Source organism: Carlito syrichta, unplaced genomic scaffold, assembly GCF_000164805.1.
Source record: "Carlito syrichta isolate Samal-C Ts95f unplaced genomic scaffold, Tarsius_syrichta-2.0.1 Scaffold305628, whole genome shotgun sequence".
Lineage (NCBI taxonomy): Eukaryota > Metazoa > Chordata > Mammalia > Primates > Tarsiidae > Carlito > Carlito syrichta.
This window is the reverse complement of record NW_007249724.1, coordinates 257,860-267,194: the sequence shown is the minus strand read 5'-3', so window position 1 is coordinate 267,194 and position 9,335 is coordinate 257,860. Positions and strand designations below refer to the sequence as shown.

The following is a 9,335-nucleotide window of genomic DNA, read 5'->3' as shown; positions in this document are numbered from 1 at the left end:
CGGCCTCCTCCCAGTGCTCCCGCACTAAGTCGGCGAAGCGGTGGTGATGGGGGCTTTTAGGCCCAGCAGCCGGGTGGGCCTGTTTCGCGGCGGCCGCCTGGCGCCTCTTCAGCGTCCTCCCCCGGCTATGAATGCGCGACGTCCCTTGAGGGCTGGAGTGGGAAACGACCCCAGCAGAAACTCGACCGCAAGGGGGAGGAGGGGAGCCTCGGAAATATCTTCCCCCCTAACCTGAACGTGCCCCCCCACTCCCACTCCCGAGGTTGAGCCGCCGCTTTCAGTCTGTCTCCGCCGCCCACACTGGCTGCTGGGTCTTCAGGGGGAGGCCACTGCTGAGGTTCAACCTCGGCAAGACCCCCATAGGAGGGGCCTGGGTTTTCCTCCCTACACTGTTGCCGTTCGGTGCGACCCCCCCACAGAGGCGTAGGGAAGGGGCTCTCAATTCTGTTCCATGTGTGGTGTTCCTTTCCCTGTCCCCGGGCCTGTTTAACCTTTTGAGAGCTGACCTCTTTAAGACGAAAAGTCGAAGCATCGCCAGGAATCCGCAAAATAAATCCAGGGCCGGGCAAACTTTGCAGCACGCAATTGCAGGGCTGTGGATCCATCCACAGGTGACACTGGGCCGCGCACCCCTGTCGCCCAGACACGTTTCTCACTCCCAACTCATTCTCAAAATAGACCTCCCAGTGCGCACACTTTTTTTTTGCCACCCACGACTTGCACGTCCCTCCTGCACACATGTCCTCCACGGGTGCGAGTACACTCGCAAGCACTCCCCTCCGAGCCCCATTCCCGTGATTCCTGCCCCTTGGGTCAACCTCACCCTAACACACAACAAACTTCACTCCCCACCCTTGTCTCCCTTCGTTTCCAAGGCACTGGCAACAGTCCATTTCCTTCCTCGTCTGCAGGTCTTCTCTTCCCCCTCAAATACCTCACGCCATCCTCCTCATCTTCATCCCCTCCCTCTTCCCTAAAAATGTGCTAATTAAAATGTAGTTTCCTCTTCCCCATATGAAGTGTGGAAAATGAATCTTGTCTTGGCACGAACTGTGATTCATCTATCCTCGTTTTCTCTCTCCACTGGACTATGGCTATAGAAATGTTAGTCTACCACCATCTCCCATTTGCTCAAAATCCAACCATGCCTTATTATTTTTAAATACTCCTAAATAATCTTGAAGAAGGCTTCCTAGCTTTGGGGACAAAACAATATTTAGAAAATGCTCAGTCTGTCATTTTATTTAGCATTTAAAAAATATCTGCAGTATTTGAGAGAGATTGGGAGTGGCTGGATATTTTCTTGCATTTAAAAAGCAAAAAAAAAAAGCTTTGCATGCAGCAAGGTTAGCCTTTTTATGAATAGCAAAAAAAGTAAGCTAAGGGCACCTATCAGGATATAGTCTCTACTATACAAGGCATTTACCAGTTACAAATCTAGACCCCCACCACCACCACCACCACCAAGGGAAGACAAATTAACATAATCCATTTTAAGCATGTCTGTTGAACAATTTTTTTCCATGATCATTCATTCCCTTTCCCACAGTTTCTGGACAAAATGGATAAAAGATCTGCTTACCCGCTGAAGATTCAAAGCTTCCTTGTGACGGGTGGTAGATGTGCGTGTCGTGTCTTCTGTTCTCTAGGTGTGGATTCTGCAGTGCTGCACACAAACCCACTGCAGCCTCAGACCAACGGCAGCAGCGGCAGCGGTAGCAGCAGCAGCAGCAGCAGAGGCTGCGGCGGCGGCGGCGGCGGCTTCTCCCGATGCTGAGTAGTATAAAGTGTGTGACTTAGGGACTTAGACTCCACAATTACCATTAGGCTCTTGCTTATAAGAGGGGAGGCAGAATCTTTCTTAAAGGAATGGGTTTTGTTTTTCCTCTCCACTGTTGCTTCGTAAGAGACAGAAAGGGTGGGACCAGGGAGTTTTTTGGACTGAGTAAAGCAGTACAGCTGTAGGAGGTCAAGGTTAAAATTATCTGGGTGATTGAGGGACGGTGGCAGTGATTTTAGTGTGAGTCAATGAACTGCTAGAAGCACCAGTTTTAAAGAGCCCTGCTAACTTCGAACACTGGGGTTAAGGGCAAAAATAAAGCTGTGTGCTTTGAAACTGATTAGTAATTTGTGATAATATTTAACTTCCGATCATTTTACTAAAATGATAACGATATAAAGGGAGACTATTAAGTACTTAATACAAAAATGTGAAGATTAATGAAGTAAAATGTATTTTTGTGACTAGGAGCAATGGGTTGAAGTCCTACTAACACCTGTAAGCATACCAGGAATTTCAGTGGATGCGAGTACTAGAAAATATATTATTGACAAATTTTAACGTGTTCTCGTGTTGTAAAAAATCACACTTTTATTTAAAAATATAATATCTAAAAAAATTTTAGAAAATAATAGCAGCGTACTGTGCTATTTCAGTGGCAATTCAAAGGTCAGCAAAATAAGAAACTCAAGTGGATTAACTGACTTTAAATTCATGTGAGTCTATTATTTAGGCTATTAAAATATAATGTGTCCACACATGAATGTCTCCATTATAACCTTAAATTTTATTTTTAATAATATTCCTTGATTTAAGCCTGACCATCTATAATTTTTTTCCACAGGTAAATTAAGAGGTGTGGTCTCAAAATATGAATTAGAAATACGGAAAATATTTTGCCATTGGTTTTCTTTGCAGTCTTTGTTAGTTATGTATCTGTGTGATCTTGCATAAGTAATTAACCTTATGTAGTCTATAGTTCCTTATTTTATATAGTGAAGAAATTGGATTGAAATTTCCCAGGCTCCTTTAGCTTTCCAAAATACTGTGATCTTATGACATTCATATGTTTATATTTTTGTTATTTAATGCAAATGTGTCCCACTCTAAATTACTTTTCCTGAAAACTTGGATTAAAAGTAAATCTTTATTTTAAATGCATAATCAGAGTTAATTATTTTGCAAAATTAAAAATAACTTAATTTTATCTGAATTATGATTTTGTCCTATCACCAATTTTTCTGAAGCAGGGCCCTACTATATTGTTAAGGATATCAATTGACTGAAGTTTTATAATGTATGCTAAATAATAACTAAAACATATTTAATAACTGGAGCATCATAGGATAGTAGAGTTGGAACAGATTTTAGAGCTCACCTACTCCAAACCTGTAATTTTACAGGTGGAAAACATAGAAACCTGGAGAAGCAGAATGGGGCAGTGTTAGGGACAGAGCCAGGTTAACATTAAATCTCCACGCTTCACACACACACAAGGCAAATAAACAATATGTGCAAGCATACACAGTTTCATATACCCACTCTGGGGGCTGAGCAGGACCTGTCACAAAACCAAAAAGAAAGTAATTTCACTCAATGACACTATTTGTGTACATACAGTATAAATTAAAGAAATATATCCAACAACTACTTATATGTAAGTACTAATCTATATTGCCTTCAGATTTGGAGGTGTTTGTGTTAGAAAGTGAAGAAATTTGTCCAAGGGAATGTTAAAAATAAAATTTAAAAAATTTTTTAAAGTGGCATTTGGAGAAACCCATACTACCATTAACAAACTCTTTCCTATCTTCCACATAAATGACAGGGCCCTTCAACTACTCTGTTGGTTGTTCCCTTGCATCCAACTGGGGCCTCTGTTTCCTTTTGTCTATATCTACAAGCTGTCCTGCCAAAAAGAAAAGTTCTTGGAACCAGGCAAGAGAAAGTATTGTAGAGGCTTATTTCTAGCCTTTGGAGGCGCGTTTTTTGGATATTGAAAGCTTTGAGGGCTGGGCTCAGTGGCTCAGCCTGTAATCCCAGCACTTTGGGAGGCCGAGGAGCGTGGATTGCCTGAGCCCGCGGGTTCGAAACCAGCTCGGGCAACTTGAATGAGACCTGGTCTCTACAATAAAATAAAAAATAGCCGGGCATGGAACTGTGTCTGTAGTTCCGGCTATTCGGAAGACCGAAGCGGAAGGATCGCCGGAGCCCAGCAGGTCGAGGCTGGGGTGGCTGTAAGCGTGCATGCCACTGCACTCCAGACTGGGCAAAGGAGTGAGACTCCAACTCAAAAAAAAAAAAAAAAAAAAAAAGAAATGAAAGAAATCTTTGGGCTAGATAATAACATGTTCCCCTTAAATCCTGATTTGGTATTCGTGATAGAGAACCTGGTACTAACCTAACCCAGTTTCCCTAGTTTCAATGAAGCATTAGAGTTAAAAATCTGTGTTATATTAGACAATATAGCAAATTTGGTGTTTTGTGTACCTTGCAGGAAATTTATCACCTTATTTTTTTTAATGCCTCCTATGGGGAGAGAATTGAAAGAAATTAGTTGCCCAGTTTCCTTCATCTGTTTTTGTTTTCCTTGCTTCTCTGCAAGGATGACTTTTCATTTCATCTACCAGGTGGTAATGAACAATGAGTAAAAAGGTGATTATCTGTATATTTCAAAGCATTCCCCTCCTCAAATTAAATGCATTTCTTTATATCTTCTCAAAGAGAGCACAGTCTTTTATATAAGGGCACTTAATAGATACTTTTAAAAATGAATACACAATTTAATGAATGAATTGCCCCAAAATATCCAGAAACTGATTACAAAGTGTTTTTGTTTGTTTTTAATTTGCATTGTCCAAAACAACTGACTCCATTCTTTACCTCCCTTTTCTAACACAGTCATGATCTAAGAGAAACAATCTTCTTTCTGTAGAGCTCTCTGGGCATGCCTGATTTGTATTCTCCAATTAAATTGTAGCCACAAATCTCCGCATGGACTCGATAGATCAAGCAGTAGCAGAGACGTGTTTTGCCAAGAAAACACAGGCTTAAGTTTCAAAATTCTGGTGTTCTAGTTCTAGTTGTGATACCAATTGGTTATGTGACCTTAAACAAGTTTCTTGATATGCTTGTGCCTCACTTTAGTTATCTTTTAAATGATGAATTATAATACCTGCTGTATGTACTTCACAAAGTTGTGAAGTTCAAATGAGATAATAAATGTAAAAATGCTTTGAACTTTTCAAAGCACTATGTAAGTATAATATTATTGTAAGCAGATGTGTTTTAAATCAGTAATGTAGTTCAAGGGACTTTAAGCAACCTGTTTTACTACTTATTGTTGTAGAAATCAAACAGGTTTCTCTTTCTACACACACACACACACACACACACACACACACACACACACACACACACACCCTGCTGCTCCCAATTTAACAACTTCTCAGCTTTGAGGATTTTCCCCTGGGTTGGGAAATATGCACCTGCAATATGAAGAACCAAAAATTTATAGAATCCTCTCCCTATCCCACCCCCCCAAATTTACCTTTTTTAAAGCTCTCTGACAGAGAAAGTAAACTTAATGAGGCACAACAGCCTTTTAACACTATGTAATGTCATGTATTTAATCAGTGGGGTTAGACAAACCATTCATTTGAAACTTGGGCATGCTATGTACATTTTGATCATCCTTTTATGCCAGGCCTAACTGAAAAGTACTTAGGGAACAAGGCAGGGAGGACTGACATGGAACTCATGCTAATGAGGTCTCCATTCCCCAAGGAGATATAATCAGGGCAATACTCAAGGATTCATCAACATATTTTATTAGCACTATGTGACCTATATGGTTTATTTTAAAGGAATTATCTCAGCGAAATACCTGAAAGATCCTTATACAATTGTTTGAGAAATCAGACCTAAGACATTTCCATAAATTTAGTGAAACATCACCCTCAGGGTCCTCTTTTATTTTTTGTGTGTATCTTCATTTATTCTTTTTCTATTTGGTGACTTAAAATCACCATAACTCAATAAATAAGAAAACAACTGCTAAAAATAAGATGCTCCTAATGGGAGGCCTCCTCATAGGTAGGACATAAAAACTCGTATGAACTCAATTTCAGAGTCACCTGTTCCTATGTAAAGAAACCATTAAGATGAATGAATGCCAAGGATGCAATTGCTTTGTGAATTCTAAAATACATTAGTTGCATATTCGTCTTTTCATCAGATGGCCATGTGCCTTCACACTTCAGCTGCTCATCTCTAAGATGTATATTACATGATCTTAAAGCTAGGTGTTTTAATCCTATGACTATTTCTAGAATATGATCAGGAACCACTTGCAACAGAACTTGGGGTGTTCCCTAAAATGCTAATTTATAGAACCTACCCTAAATTTACTGAACTAGAATCTTTTAGGGTGGGGCCCTGGATTGAGAATTTCTTAAGCACCCCAAGTAATCCTCATGTACACCAGTTTGAGCACTGCTATCCTATGGAAATGATGCAGTGTGTGGAGAATTTCAGAGACATGATGACAGAAATATAGGTGACTCCTTTGTCATTATATGAGAGGGATTCAGATAAGGACAAACCTGACTGCATATTTGCTGCTGTGTAAACAGGCAAAATATTTAAACTCTCTGAGTCCTAGTATCTTCAGCTGAAAGATAACACCTATTTGACAATATTGTTGTGAGGGTTAAATGACATTACATATGGAAGCTTCTAATCTGATGCCTGACACATTATGGAACTTAATATGTGTTCATTCCCTCCCTTCTTGTTCAAAAATGAGTTTCCAGGAGAATTCTTGTCTAGTGTGTATGTTTGGTAGAGTAATATGATCTAGTGATGTAATGATAGCAAAAATTTTAAGTTCTTAAGACATAAAACTGAACGTTTTATATGCATTATTTTACTTTGTACCTATAATAACATTTAAAGGTGAATACTACTATATTCTTATTTTCATTTTACAGATGAAGGAACCAAGTCTTAGACATGATAAGTAATTTGCCTGGGATCTCAAAGGAAAGAATTAGCAGAGATGAGATTCAAAGCCAGGCTGTCTGACTGCAGAACCTAACTGTTCATCATATTGTATGTTCTATATATTCTCTAAGTGCTTAGATTCCAGAGTGTGAGCCAGTTTCTTGGGAAGAATAAGCAACTGCAAAAGTGGAGTTTATAAACATGCCAGAAATATCGGCATGTGAATGCCATTAATTTCCCTATTTTAGAAGCCTTTACTACTTGCCTATGCCAGAGCATAGCAAATAGTAGGTGTTCAAAAGTTATTTGTTGAATAAATGGAAGGCAGAGTTTGAGTCAGCACACTATTTAAGCAGCTGACATATCCAAACTCAAATTTTTACACAAAAATTGCAGACCAAATTGATCTGATTTTTCAGATCAGCATATTCTGACATAATTCAAGTCACTAAATCTCAGAGCTATAAATCATTATTTGTAACGAATAGTTCTTGAGTACTTGTTATGAACAATGCACTAGTCTGGCAGTGGGAAGATTATTAAAAAAAACCTCAAGACAGCCTATGCCCTAAACATTTAGCTGGAAAATAAAACACAGATGTATAAAACAACTAGATTGCAAAATCACCACATGAGATAATAAATGTAAAAATCCTAGCAAATGGTAGACATTCAATAAATAACTGTTTTATTATCAATAATGTTTTCCTATTTTAATAATTATTAAGATAGAGTTATAGCTTTGTCAACTATAAGAAGACATAATGTTACAGCTACCATTTAATGAGCGAGAATGTGCCAAGCGCTGTGCTTGGAGTTTTATATATGTTATATTTAATCATGATATCAGTCCTGGTAAATCAGTATCATTGATCCTGTTTTTCAAATGAGGACATTGAGGTTCAGAGAGGTTAAATAACTTGCCCAAGGCACACATTGATAAGTACAGCACACCAGAGTCAGGAATATTCAGAGTCCAAAAAGAGTCAGGAGTCAGGTAGAGGTCAATTCCTGCTAGAAAAACAGGGAGGATGTCTCTGAGTAGGGAAAGCAGAATTTTGATGGGAAAGATGGAGGAGAAGGGCCTATTGATGACAGCTGTGGCAGAAGCAAGCATGGATATGAGCTTTCTGAGACAAGTCCCACAGTACGTTGCTGAGGGCCATGTTCATGGTGAATGCACTGCTTAGGTCTCCTCACTGAACAAGGACAGGAAAGTGTGAGATGTTGGTAGAATAGCACGTAAGCCTGTTTGCCTGGAGTGAAGAGTTTGTGCAGAACAAAGTTAGAACGTATGTAGTCCCCAAATCCATAACCCTGAAACACAGCCTTCATTTGCTAAGAACTGGTTTAAGTCAGCTCACTTCCAGTCACTTCCCTTTAATTCACTCACTTAGTTTACTCATTGAGGCAACAGTATTTGTTGAACTCTTGCTCTGTGTCAGCAATTGTTCTGGGGGATAGGACAGAGCAGGGAACAAAAATGGACAAAAATCCCCGTGCTCATGAGGTTTCATTGCACTGGGAAAACACAGATGTTAATATGTAAACAAATTGATAAACAGGGTGATTTCAGATGCTAGAGGCTAAGAAGAAAATAAAACAGACCATTGACAATGGCGAGGCTGGGGTTGGGGTGCTATTTTAGTTAGGGTAGATGAAGAAAGTTTCTTTGAGGAGGTGACTTTGAGCTGAGACCTGAATGATCTGTATTTGGCAGCTGGAGAGACAAGTTCAAAAGTCATGAGGCAGGAGCAAGCTTGGTAGATGTGAGTGACTAAGGTCAAGGCATGGTGGCAGAGCACTGTGATGGAGGAAGAGAGCGGTCCAAGGTTAGGACAGGGAGCTGGACAGGGGCTGGATCATGTAGGTCTGGCAGATCAGGGTGAGGAATTCGGAAGGTTTTAAGCAAAGAAGGGATGTAGTCTTATCTGTATTTTTGGAATTTTACTGGCTGCTGTGTGCAGAATAAACTCCAGAGAGATGATTAGCAGCTGGGAAGTCAGTTGGAAAGCTTTGAAAGTCATTTATACAAGAAGAAATGGAGTCGTCTTGTAAGGGTATATGTGGAGAAGAGAAGTGAATGGTTTAAGGGTATGTTTTGAAGGTAGACCAAACGTTACTTGCTGATGGAGTGCATGTGGTAGATGAGGGAGAGGCAAGAAAGAGAGGAATCAATCCAGAGTGATTCTAACTCTTTTTGTTTGTTTGTTTTGGTTTTGGGGGGTTTTTTTAATATTTTTTATTATAAAATTGTGGGGTACAGTTAATGGGTAGGTATACAACCAAGGCACCCTAGTTAATAAGGGGTGTCTCCCCATCCCCAGACAGATATTGACTACCGTTAGTCCCACCTCCCTTCCCCTTCCTACCCCCCCATAGTTTCCCACCACTGTCAGTCTTTTTTTATAGTATTATGATAGATGTTCAAGGTCCACTATATGAGTGAGAACATGTGGTACTCAGATATTTGTTTCAGTATTATAGACTCTAGTTCCATCCAGGTTGCTGCGAAATTCATGATTTTGTTCTTTTTTATGGCTGCATAGTA

The 9,335-nt window shown here is 39.8% G+C and overlaps 1 protein-coding gene across 4 annotated transcripts in view; it reads right to left on the bottom strand.

The window, feature by feature from the left end:
• Positions 1 to 9,335, bottom strand: part of ADD3 (adducin 3) — a 195,324-nt gene that overhangs the window by 145,309 nt on the left and 40,680 nt on the right. The window contains exon 2 of one of the 4 annotated variants that reach the window (XM_021714343.1): positions 1,583 to 1,773. The exons of 1 other annotated variant lie outside the window; for it this stretch is intronic. The gene's annotated coding sequence lies outside the window, so the exon portion shown is untranslated. Of the gene's footprint in view, positions 1 to 1,582; positions 1,944 to 9,335 lie in introns of those variants that run through there. 2 more of the 4 variants (XM_021714344.1, XM_021714342.1) reach the window with 2 other exon arrangements.